Genomic DNA, 12,507 nt, shown 5'->3' with positions numbered 1-12,507 from the left:
TATTGGTCCCATGTTTCGTGTGCTGAAATAAAAAAAATCACAGAATTTTCCTACAGGCCAGTAAAAAAAACTAATTTTACATCCCTGTTAGTGAGCATTTCTCCTTTGCCAAGATAATCCATCCACCTGACAGGTGTGGCATATGATCGAAGCAATCTTGAAGCGTGGAATCCGATTGGTCAGACCAGCGTTGGATAACCTAAGAACGAGCGCTTCCTGTTTTAGTTTCTTAAGTTAACGTTATTTTGCTACATGTGGCCAATTCTTAGCCCTTTCCTGTGTAGCTTATCAGAGACATGGAGAAAAAACTAAATACAATTAAAAACATTGTTGAGCTAATATTCAGTCAATAAGGTGTGTGTGTGTGTGTGTGTGTGTGTGTGTGTGTGTGTGTGTGTGTGTGTGTGTGTGTGTGTGTGTGTGTGTGTGTGTGTGTGTGCGGACTGGAGCTGCTGACCCGGAAGCAGGGAGATATACACGGCTGTGACGATAACCGAGGAGAGTTCTCTTGGGTTCTCTCGGCTCCTCCCAGGCTTTCTGGAAGGAGGGTGGACAACACAGGAGGCTGCTGAAGGGAGGATGGCTCATAATAATGTCCAGAACGGAGCAAATGGAATGGAATCAAACAGTCGGAAAGCATGTGCTTGATATATTTGATACCAATCCACCTATTCTGCTCCAGCCATTACCACGAGCCCAACCTCCCGTGGTGGACAATGAGCTTATCGTAGGGGATGTAAGCAATGACACCATAGAGGCTTTCTGGTAGCGTCCATAAGTTTTTTTCCGCCTCTGGTTCCTCTCAAGTTCTTGGCTCTCTCCAGAACAGCCGTCTTGTCCTTGAAGGAACTTCACCACTAAATCGAATCAAATCAAATGAATTTATAAAGCCCTTCGTACATCAGCTGATGTCTCAAAGTGCTGTACAGAAACCCAGCCTAAAACCCCAAACAGCAAGTAATGCAGGTGTAGAAGCACGGTGGCTAGGAAAAAAATAAACATGACTGTCACCTGGGCTCGTTACAGCGACTGTCACATTACTGTCACATGTTACATGACTGTCACCTGGGCTCGTTACAGCGAGCTCCACCTCAATCTGCCTATGTTCCATCTACAGCTTTTTTTCACTGATAATTGTTCTCACTTTCTCTTCAGCCTCCATCCAGGTGGAAACTCTGGTATGCCATCCACAACAACGTTGTTCCTCCTGGATTCTCCGTCGAGATAGTATTTTTTTCCTAGTCATCTGTAGTAATGATTCACAGACAGTGCTGATGTCATCTCGAATGGACTTACAGTTTGTCATCTTGCTGTAAGTCTGTCTCTTTCATGACGTCCACATTCTCCGGGGGAGAACTGCAAACTGTTCTGGTCAGATCATCCATTCTTTTGTTAGTTGAGTCCACCAGTATCTGGACAAAGCACTAGAAGCTATTTTCCTGTTGCTGTAACAATTGCTTGTATACATCGTGTTGACAAAGCGATGGTTTGTCACCCGTCACTCCCGAATAAGCTGTCATTTTTCGAGGGGGAGCATCTTGACAAGGTGTACCGGGCCCAGGGGTGTGGCAGCCCGGTCCATGAACCTACAGTCGCAAAGCTGCAGGTTTACCAGACTGAGCTGTTGGCTGACCTGGCAACTGCGTGTCCTCTTTACTCAGTGCTGCGTGTCCTCTTTACTCAGTGCTGCGTGTCCTCTTTCATCAGTGCTGCTTTAGTGCTCTCAGTGCTGCGTGTCCTCTCAGTGCTGCGTGGTCAGTGCTGCGTGTCCTCTTTACTCAGTGCTGCGTGTCCTCTTTACTCAGTGCTGCGTGTCCTCTTTACTCAGTGCTGCGTGTCCTCTTTTTCTCAGTGCTGTCCTCTTTCATTGCTTCCTTTTCATCAGTGTGCTGTCCTCTTTCGCGTGTCCTCTTTACTCAGTGCTGCGTGTCCTCTTTTCAGTTCTCTTTACTCAGTGCTGCGTGCTTTACTCAGTGGCTCAGGCGTGTCCTCTTTCATCAGTGCTGCGTGTCCTCTACTCAGTGTCCACGTTTCTTCCTCAGTGCTGCTGCTTTCCTCAGGTTTACTCAGTGCTGCGTGTCTTCTTTACTCAGTGCTGCGTGTCCTCTTTACTCAGTGCTGCGTGTCCTCTTTACTCAGTGCTGCGTGTCCTCTTTACTCAGTGCTGCGTGTCCTCTTTACTCAGTGCTGCGTGTCCTCTTTACTCAGTGCTGCGTGTCCTCTTTACTCAGTGCTGCGTGTCCTTCTTTACTCAGTGCTGCGTGTCCTCTTTACTCAGTGCTGCGTGTCCTCTTTACTCAGTGCTGCGTGTCTTCTTTACTAAGTTCCTCTTTACTCAGTGCTGCGTGTCCTCTTTACTCAGTGCTTTACTCAGTGCTGCAAGTCCTCTTTACTCAGTGCTGGTGTCCTCTTTCTCAGTGCAGTGCGTGTCCCTCTTTTCAGATGGCACTTTACTGTGTCCTCTTTACTCATTGCTGCGTTTCTTCTTTATTCAGTCTGCGTGTCCTGCTTTACTCAGTGCTGTGTGTCTCTTTACTCAGTGCTGCGTGACTCAGTGCTGGCAAACAGTGCTGGTGTCCTTTTACTCAGTTGAGGACTCAAGCTGTCTAAAATTGGTCCTCTTTACTCAGTGCTGCATCCAGTGCTGCGTGTCCTCTTTACTCAGTGCTGTGTCCTCTTTACTCAGACTGCGTGTCCTCTTTACTCAGTGCTGCAGTGTCCTCCGAGACTCAGTGCTGCGTGTCCTCTTTACTCAGTGCTGCGTGTCCTCTTTACTCAGTGCTGCGTTTCTTCTTTCATCAGTGCTGCGCGTCCTTGCTGCTGCTGCAGCCTCATCTTCTAGAGTGTCTGCAGACAGAGGCCTCCGAGACAGTTTTAGGAAGCTGAGAATTCTGGGTCCACCCCCATGTGGCTTGTCTTATCCACAAGAGCAGTCAGAGGCCCAGTGATTTTGGTTCCCCTGGTCCATCTCATGAATAGCCGGTTGTTACAGCCCGTGCGATTGGTTCACCTCCGTCGTCTTGAAAAATGCATACTTTCACGGGGCCATACTGTATATCCCCCTCCCCATAACAGAACATTCCTGAGGTTCCATTTTGAGACTGCAGCGTACGATTTCTGGTCCTCCCTTTTGGGCTGTCCCTCTTGCTTCGCATTTTCACCAAACTTGTGGAGGTGGACTTGACAGCTATGCAGTGTCTGGGGTAGAAGATATTGGACTACATGGACGATTGGCTGGTGGTAGCGGAGTCGAAGGAGCAGGTGGTAGTACACACATCCATGCTGGTTTCCCATGTTCAGTCTCTGGGTTTCAAAGAGAATCAAGAGAAGAGCTGTTTGATGCAATCTCAATGCATTCAGTTTCTGGGACTTGAGGTAGACTCAGTCGAAAATCTCCCCGCATATAGATTGGACGCAATTGCACCACCTGGACCGGTCTCTCCAGGTGTCCCCGTCATGTCTCCAGGTGTCCCCGTCATGTCTCCAGGTGTCCCCGTCATGTCTCCAGGTGTCCCCGTCATGTCTCCTGGTGTCCCCGTCATGTCTCCAGGCTCTAGATCGGTGGACGGACCCTGTTGTCTCTGGGGATCCGTATGAGTCAAGTTACATCCAGCAAGGTGATCACGACAGATGCACCCCCCAGTGTCACAGAGCTGCACATCAAATATCTGGAGCTGTTTGCTGTTTTTAGACCTCCGCTGGGAATGGATGCACCAATGACCTACAGGACCCAAGCAAAGCACCCCCACATCATCACACATCCTCCTCCGTGCTTCACAGTGGGAACCACACATGCCGAGAACGGATGTCTCAAATTTGGATCATCAGACCAAAGGACAGATTTCCACCGGTCTAATGTCTATTGCTCATGTTTCATTGGTCCAAGCATCTTCTTATTATTGGTGTCCTTTAGTAGTGGTTTCTTAAAAACCATGAAGGCCTGATTCACTTAGTCTTCTCTGAACAGTTGATGTTGAGTTAGGTCTGTACTTGAACTCTGTGAAGCATTTATTTGGGCTGCAATTTCTGCAGCTGGTAACTCTAATGAACTTATTCTCTGCAGCAGAGGTAACTCTGGGTCTTCATTTCCTGTGGAGGTCCTAATGAGAGCCCAGTTTCATCACAGTGCTTGATGATTTTTGCGACTGCACTTTAAGAAACTTTCAAAGTTCTTGAAATTTTCCGGATTGACTGACCTTCATGTCTTAAAGTAATGATGGACTGTCGTTTCTCTTTGCTTATTTGAGATGTTCTTGTCATAAATTGGACTTGGTATTTACTAAATAGGGCTATCTTCTGTATAACACCCCTATCTTGTCACAACACAAAAGATTGGCTCAAATATATTAAGAAGGAAAGAATTTCCACAAACACCTGTTAATTTAAATGCATTCCAGGTGACTACCTCATGAAAATGGTTGAGAGAATACCAACAGTGCACAAAGCTGTCATCAAGGCAAAGGGTGGCTACTTTGAAGAATCTCAAATCTCAAATATATTTTTAGTTACTACGTGATTCCATATGTGTTATTTCATACTTTTTTCAACAATTTTAGAAAATTATTTAAAAAAATAAAAAATAACTCTGGAATGAGTAGGTGTGTCCAAACTTTTGACTAGTTCTGTATATTCATATACTAAACTGTATATCAACCGTAAACCCACTGTATTTGTATATCTATTCATTCCCTTGAGGCTCTGTGCCTTCTCTACCATACATTAAGGGAACATTTCGACATTTTCTGTATGGTTAGTGAAAAAGTCCATATTGCAAATGTACCGTCCCTTACTAGACGTCCGAAAACATTTTTAAAATTCGGGGACGGCGTCGAGCCGAGCGGCAGGGCCAGACCTACCGGGAAGTCATCAAATGAACTTTGTCTGACATTCGGTTTTCGTTTTATAAAATAATAATCAAATTTTGGTCATTTTTCCGCTATCCCGGAAAATCCCACAAGAGGGCATAAGCAATCATACTGCAATTTGACAAAACATCACGAATCACGACGGGCCTTATCTCGAAAACTGAAAATATTTCGAAGCCGAAACTTGGTGAGCATAGGTTTGGCATAATGGGCAGTTGGCCCCGAACAAGATGGCGTCTAGGCCTCAACGGTTTTTGAGTTATGGCCATTTTTCTGGGATTAAAGGTCCAAAATGAAAATAGAGAAATTATTTTTTCACTTCACGTCAAAGTCAAGGAGCCTCCGGTGTCAATAACAAAAAAATCTGCCATTTATCTATCGTCATTTAAGAGAAATCGTACAATGACAGATTTGTGATGTTCAAATATAGGTGTTTTTTTTTCAACAGTTACAGATCCAGTTGCAGGGTGTTCATACGAATATTTTTAAAGTGTGCTGCGGAGCTCTGCGAGATTTCTGTGATTTTCAATGATTTTCTGAAATAACACACACTCACTAAACCCTCCGTAAATAACTCAGTTCTTAACGTAAAGACTTAAAACTCAGGATTCTGTAAAGGCATACCCCAATGAGGATATGAGTTTATTTATAGCTTCCTGTGCCAACAGGAAGTGCATTAAATGGTGTCATAGTGGCTGTATCCAAGGGTTAAAAAGGTCAGATCTTTTCAAAACTTCATATGTGTGATTAGGCAACCCTCCTGAACTGTAAAATCAGTCATTTCTCCCAACAGATGTCAAAGAAAAGCTCTCACACACACACACAGCAAGGATGGAGTGACAAAGCGTGGTGTTTAAAGACACAGAGAGCAGGCAATGGCATATACATAATCCTAAGGCCGTGCCGAGTTCAACGAGATATCCCACTTGACCGTAGCTCGCTCGGTCTAAGCGCAGCGACCATTAGAAAAGTAGGCCCAAAATGAAGCCTGCACCACAATGTCAGGACACTATGAGGTCTACCTGTGTCGATTTTAAGCTTCCTGGACCAACCGGAAGTGCTTAAAATCACCCTAAAAGTGTATATCCATACCCTGCCTGCAATTTGATAGACATAGTGCATTGAACCCTATGTAAATCAGTCAATTCTTAACGTAAAGACTTAAAACTCAGGATTCTGTAAAAGCATACCCCAATGAGGATATGTGTTGACTTATAGCTTCCTGTGCCAACCGGAAGTGCCATAATTGGTGTCTCAGGGGCTGTTTGGAAGGGTTAAAAAAATCAGATCTGTCCAAAACTTCAAATGTGTGATTAGGCAACCCCCATGAACTGTAAATCAGTCATTTTTCCCATAAAAAATCAAAGGAAGACTAAATCACACAGGTAAACAACTTGGAAGGAATGACGTATTGGGGTGCGTAGAGACTGACAGTGCCTCCAATAGTTAGTTTAGTTCGAGCTAAAAAAGAACCGTCAGACCTAGAGTTCCGAAACTTTAGAAACCTGTTCTAGACCTCAGGTCGATAGTGCGTGGTGAGTTAGGTGGCTCTAGAAGGTTCTCGGACCGAGAAACAGCCTCGTACATTTGCAATGACTTCAATTCATTTTGACCATTACGAAAATGGCGACATTTAGAAATGTCTCAGAGACACAAGACTAGGTGCATTGAAACCGGCTCGGCCCATAGAGACGGACCCCAACGTTTCTGTCAGATAGCTCATTCAAGGACCCCGTAGCAAGTCATGGAAAAAAAGTGGATTTTCAGCACCAATTAGGGTTTTACTCGGGCACCGAAGGACCTATCGAGCCGAAACTCGGGATTCGGGGTCGCCTCACATAGGACTACACATAATGTCCGAACTGGACCCGTAGCTAGAACGTAACTATGTGTTTTACATTTTTATTATGTTTTAAACTAAAGGCACTGTGAATTATGGGCCTGCTCTGACATATGTGATAGTTGGCTTCTAAATGAGTTGGAAAAAGTGGGTTTGGTGTCAATTGGTATCAGTTTGGTGTCAGAATGACATCTAATTGACTGATGGACACTGACTTGCTAGTTGACCTTTGTTAATTTGCAATATGTTTAAGCGAAGAGGGACCATCACCAAAATGGCATTCTGAAATCAACACAAAATATGGCATCACCATAGTGTCCAGACTGTGCCGAGTTCAACGAGGCGCCCCGCTTGACCGTAGCTCGCTCGGTCTGAGCGCAGAGACCATGAGAAAAGTAGGCCCAAAATAAAGCCTGCACCACAATGTCATTTGATTTTGGGTGACAGCGGCGGAACCGTTAGGTTTAGAAGGACAATTCAAACACAGGACTGTTCCTAAGGTCCTCCCGATCTGTGCAAGCCTAACCTTGACCGTGTGGCATTAACCCTTCACAGTTAAAAGAAGGTGTTTACATAAAAACAGTTTGCATTGACTTCTCTCCCCATAGGAATACATTGCCTGCTCCTCTAAATTCAACCTGAGGCCTATGTGGGTTATGAATGCCTTATGAACCTGTCTTCTATGACAGTCCATCAGACCACTATGAGGTCTACCTGTGTCGATTCTAAGCTTCCTGGAGCAACCGGAAGTGGTTAAATTCACCCAAAATGTATTTGGATGTACATCACCAGCAAAGGTGAAACAGACTCTGCATTCAACCCTGTGTACATCAGTCAGTTTTTATGGTAAAGACTTAAAACTCAGGATTCTGTAATAGAATACCCCAATGAGGATGTGTGTTGAGTTATAGCTTCCTGTGCCAACCGGAAATGCCATAATTGGTGTCTCATGGGCTATTTCGAGGGGTTAAAAAAATCAGATCTTTCCAAAACTTCATATATGTGATTAGGCAACCCCCATGAACTGTAAATCAGTCATTTTTCCCATAAAATTTCAAAGGAAAACTAAATCACACACACACACACAGCTTGGAAGTAGGGACCCATTGGGGTGCGCAGAGACATACACTCCCTGCATTAGTTAACCTTGTTGGAACTTTTTAAAGAACCGTCAGACCTAGAGTTCCGAAACTTTAGAATCCTGTTCTAGACCTCAGGTCGATAGTGCGTGGTGAGTTACGTCGCTCTAGAAGGTTCTCGGACCGAGAAACAGCCTTGTACATTTGCAATGACTTCAATTCATTTTGACCATTACGAAAATGGCGACATTTAGAAATGTCCCAGAGTCACAAGACTAGGTGCATTGTGACCGTCTCGGCCCATAGAGACAGAACCCAACGTTTCTGTCAGATAGCTCATTCAAGGACCCCGTAGCAAGTAATTGAAAAAAGTGGATTTTCAGCACCAATTAGGGTTTTACTCGGACACCAAATGACCTATCGAGCCGAAACTTGGGATTCGTGGTCGCCTCAGCTAGGCCTACACATAACACAAGAAATGGACCCGCAGCTAGAACGTAACTACGTGTTTTATTTTTTTTATGGTTTGAACCGAAGGCGTTGTGAATTTTGGGCCAGCTCTGAAGTATGTGATACTTGGCTCCTAAACGAGTTGGGAAAAGTGGGTTTGGTGTCAGTTTGTATCAGTTTGGTGTCAGAATGATATCAAATTGACTGATGGACGGTGACTTGCTGGTGACTCTTGTCCATTTGCAATATGTTTAAACGGTGAGGTACCATCACCAAAAGTGACATTCTGAAATCAACCCTAACGAGCGATGGAGAGGTACCAGAATCACTGCCCAGCCATCCCGAGTTCATCGGGCCAGTCAATTTGGCATTCCTGCACAATTCTTATAGCATGACAAATTCGTGATGGTGAATGCCCAGTAAACCATATTGCAAATGCACAGTGACTTTGCAAGAGTGAGAAAACATCAACAAATGGACATTCTGAAATCAACCCTAACGAGCGATGGAGAGGTACCAGAATCACTGCCCAGCCATCCCGAGTTCATCAGGCCAGTCAATTTTGCATTTCTGCACAATTTTCAGTGACTTTGCAAAAGTGAGAAAACATTTGCAATATGTTTTAACAGTGAGGTACCATCACCAAAAGTGACATTCTGAAATCAACCCTAACGAGTGATGGAGAGGTACCAGAATCACTGCCCAGCCATCCCGAGTTGGCCAGTCAATTTTCCATTCCTGCACAATTTTCAGTGACTTTGCAAAAGTGAGAAAACATTTGCAATATGTTTTAACAGTGAGGTACCATCACCAAAAGTGATATTCTGAAATCAACCCTAACGAGCGATGGAGAGGTACCAGAATCACTGCCCAGCCATCCCGAGTTCATCAGGCCAGTCAATTTTGCATTTCTGCAGGATTTTTGAACATGTCAAATTTCTTATGACATTTGGCCCCCACAAAGCATATGCCACTTTTTAAGGGTGTGTGAAGTTTTTTATAAAATGTAGCTTTTTTTGACTTTTGACTTCCTATGAAATCATATTCCAAATGGAGAAAACATATGCCTAATGCACAAGTAAAAAAAAAAAAAAAAATATGATAATAAAATATGACTAAAGTATGTTGATACAGTTCTTATACGTGTGTAATTGACACAAAATTCGAAAGAATTTTGAAAAACGGTCCAGAAAGCACTTTTTTAGGGGTGTGTGAAGTTTTTTATGAAATTTTGCAAATATTGACTTTTGACTTCTGACTTCCTATGAAATCATATTGCAAATGGAGAAAACATATGCCTAATGCACAAGTAAAAAAAAAAAAAAAAATTATGATAATAAAATTGGACAAAAGTATATTCATACAGTTCTTACACATGTGTAATTGACAAAGAAAGCGAAAGAATTTCGAAAAACGGTCCAGAAAGCACTTTTTTAAGGGTTGATAAGTTTTTGACAAAAAATTCATGTTTTCAAAATTTGGCTTTTGGATGTTGACTTGGGGTCCATTTCCTATATGAAAAACCATGGTGGAGCGCACATGCCACCTGTTGGATTTTTGAAGTGTTACAACTGGCAATTGCCATATGGCATTTGCAAAACATTTTGCATGAATCAACGCCGATTTGGGTGGTATTGACCATCGTGTACATGGTTTGCACTATGCCAATGGTTTCCCATTCATTTTTGTCCATTTCAGGGGGGTATTCCCTTACTAGTTGTATATAATGTAAACTTGGTTTAAACTCCGCTGTCTGTATTCTGTCTCTATATGATGTCTATCACTAGCAGCACCATATCACCAGGTAACATTCTGAGTATGTTGTCTATCACTAGCAGCACCATATCACCAGGTAACATGCTGAGTATGTTGTCTATCAGCACCATATCCCTAGGTAACAATCTGAGTATGTTGTCTATCACTAGCAGCACCATATCACCAGGTAACATTCTGAGTATGTTGTCTATCAATAGCAGCACCATATCACCAGGTAACATTCTGAGTGTGTTGTCTAGCAGCACCATATCACTAGGTAACATTCTGAGTATGTTGTCTATCACTAGCAGCACCATATCACCAGGTAACATTCTGAGTATGTTGTCTATCAATAGCAGCACCATATCACCAGGTAACATTCTGAGTATGTTGTCTATCACTAGCAGCACCATATCACCAGGTAACATTCTGAGTAGTTGTATGTTGTCTATCAGTATAGCAGCACCATATCACCAGGTAACATTCTGAGTATGTTGTCTAGCAGCACCATATCACCAGGTAACATTCTGAGTATGTTGTCATATCAGGTAACATTCTGAGTATGTTGCAGCACCATATCACCAGGTAACATTCTGAGTATGTTGTCTATCAATAGCAGCACCATATCACCAGGTAACATTCTGAGTGTGTTGTCTAGCAGCACCATATCACCAGGTATCATTCTGAGTATGGTGTCTATCACTAGCAGCACCATATCACCAGGTAACATTCTGAGTATGTTGTCTATCACTAGCAGCACCATATAACCAGGTAACATTCTGAGTATGTTGTCTATCACTAGCAGCACCATATCACCAGAGTAACATTCCAGGTATGTTGTCTATCACTAGCAGGTAACACCATATCACCATGTAACATTCTGAGTATGTTGTCTATCAGCACCATATCACTAGTTAACATTCTGAGTATGTTGTCTATCACCATATCAGCACCATATCACCAGTTAATATTCTGAGTAGGTAACATTCTGAGTATGTTGTCTAGCAGCACCATATCACCAGGTAACATTCTGAGTATGTTGTCTAGCAGCACCATATCACCAGGTAACATTCTGAGTATGTTGTCTATCACAGCACCATATCACCAGGTAACATTCTGAGTATGTTGTCTAGCAGCACCATATCACCAGGTATCACCAGGTAACATTCTGAGTATGTTGTCCATCACTAGCAGCACCATATCACCAGGTAACATTCTGAGTATGTTGTCTATCACTATCAGCACCATATCACCAGGTAACATTCTGAGTATGTTGTCCATCACTAGCATCAGCAGCACCATATCACCAGGTAACATTCTGAGTATGTTGTCCAGCAGCACCACATCACCAGGTAACATTCTGAGTATGTTGTCTAGCAGCACCATATCACCAGGTAACATTCTGAGTATGTTGTCTAGCGGCACCATATCACCAGGTAACATTGTGAGTGTGTTGTCTATCAGCACCATATCACCAGGTAACATCTGAGTATGTTGTCTATCACTAGCAGCACCATATCGCCAGGAAACATTCTGAGTATGTTGTCTAGCAGCACCATATCACCAGGTAACATTCTGAGTATGTTTTCTATCAGCACCATATCACCAGGTAACATTGTGAGTATGTTGTCTATCACTAGCAGCACCATATCAACAGGTAACATTCTGAGTATGTTGTCTATCACTAACAGCACCATATCACCAGGTAACATTCTGAGTATGTTGTCTAGCAGCACCATATCACCAGGTAACATTCTGAGTATGTTGTCCATCACTAGCAGCACCATATCACTAGGTAACATTCTGAGTATGTTGTCTATCAGCACCATATCACCAGGTAACATTCTGAGTATGTTGTCTATCAGCACCATATCACCAGGTAACATTCTGAGTATGTTGTCTATCAGCACCATATCACCAGGTAACAATCTGAGTATGTTGTCTATCAGCACCATATCACCAGGTAACATTCTGAGTATGTTGTCTAGCAGCACCACATCACCAGGTAACAGCAGCACCATATCACCTAAGTATGTTGTCTAACAGCACCATATCACCAGTTAATAGTTAATCACCAGTTAATATTCTGAGTATGTTGTCTAACAGCACCATATCACCAGGTAACATCTGAGTATGTTGTCTATCACTAGCAGCAACATATCACCAGGTAACATTCTGAGTATGTTGCCCATCACTAGCAGCACCATATCACCAGGTAACATTCTGAGTATGTTGTCTATCAGCACCATATCACTAGGTAACATTCTGAGTATGTTGCCTAGCAGCACCATATCACCAGGTAACATTCTGAGTATGTTGTCCATCACTAGCAGCACCATATCTGAGTATGTTGTCCAGGTAACATTCTGCACCATATCAGTATGTTGTCTATCACTAGCAGCAACATATCACCAGGTAACATTCTGAGTATGTTGTCTATCAGCACCATATCACCACGTAACATTCTGAGTATGTTGTCTATCAGCACCATATCACCAGGTAACATTCTGAGTATGTT

The 12,507-nt window shown here is 43.2% G+C and overlaps 1 protein-coding gene across 1 annotated transcript in view; it reads left to right on the top strand.

Moving 5' to 3' along the window:
* LOC135521392 (receptor-type tyrosine-protein phosphatase-like N) overlaps window positions 1-12,507 on the top strand; it is a 109,838-nt gene that overhangs the window by 36,203 nt on the left and 61,128 nt on the right. The window lies entirely within an intron of this gene.

Source organism: Oncorhynchus masou, chromosome 29 (genome assembly GCF_036934945.1).
Source record: "Oncorhynchus masou masou isolate Uvic2021 chromosome 29, UVic_Omas_1.1, whole genome shotgun sequence".
NCBI lineage: Eukaryota > Metazoa > Chordata > Actinopteri > Salmoniformes > Salmonidae > Oncorhynchus > Oncorhynchus masou.
This window is presented reverse-complemented; position numbering and strand designations above follow the sequence as displayed.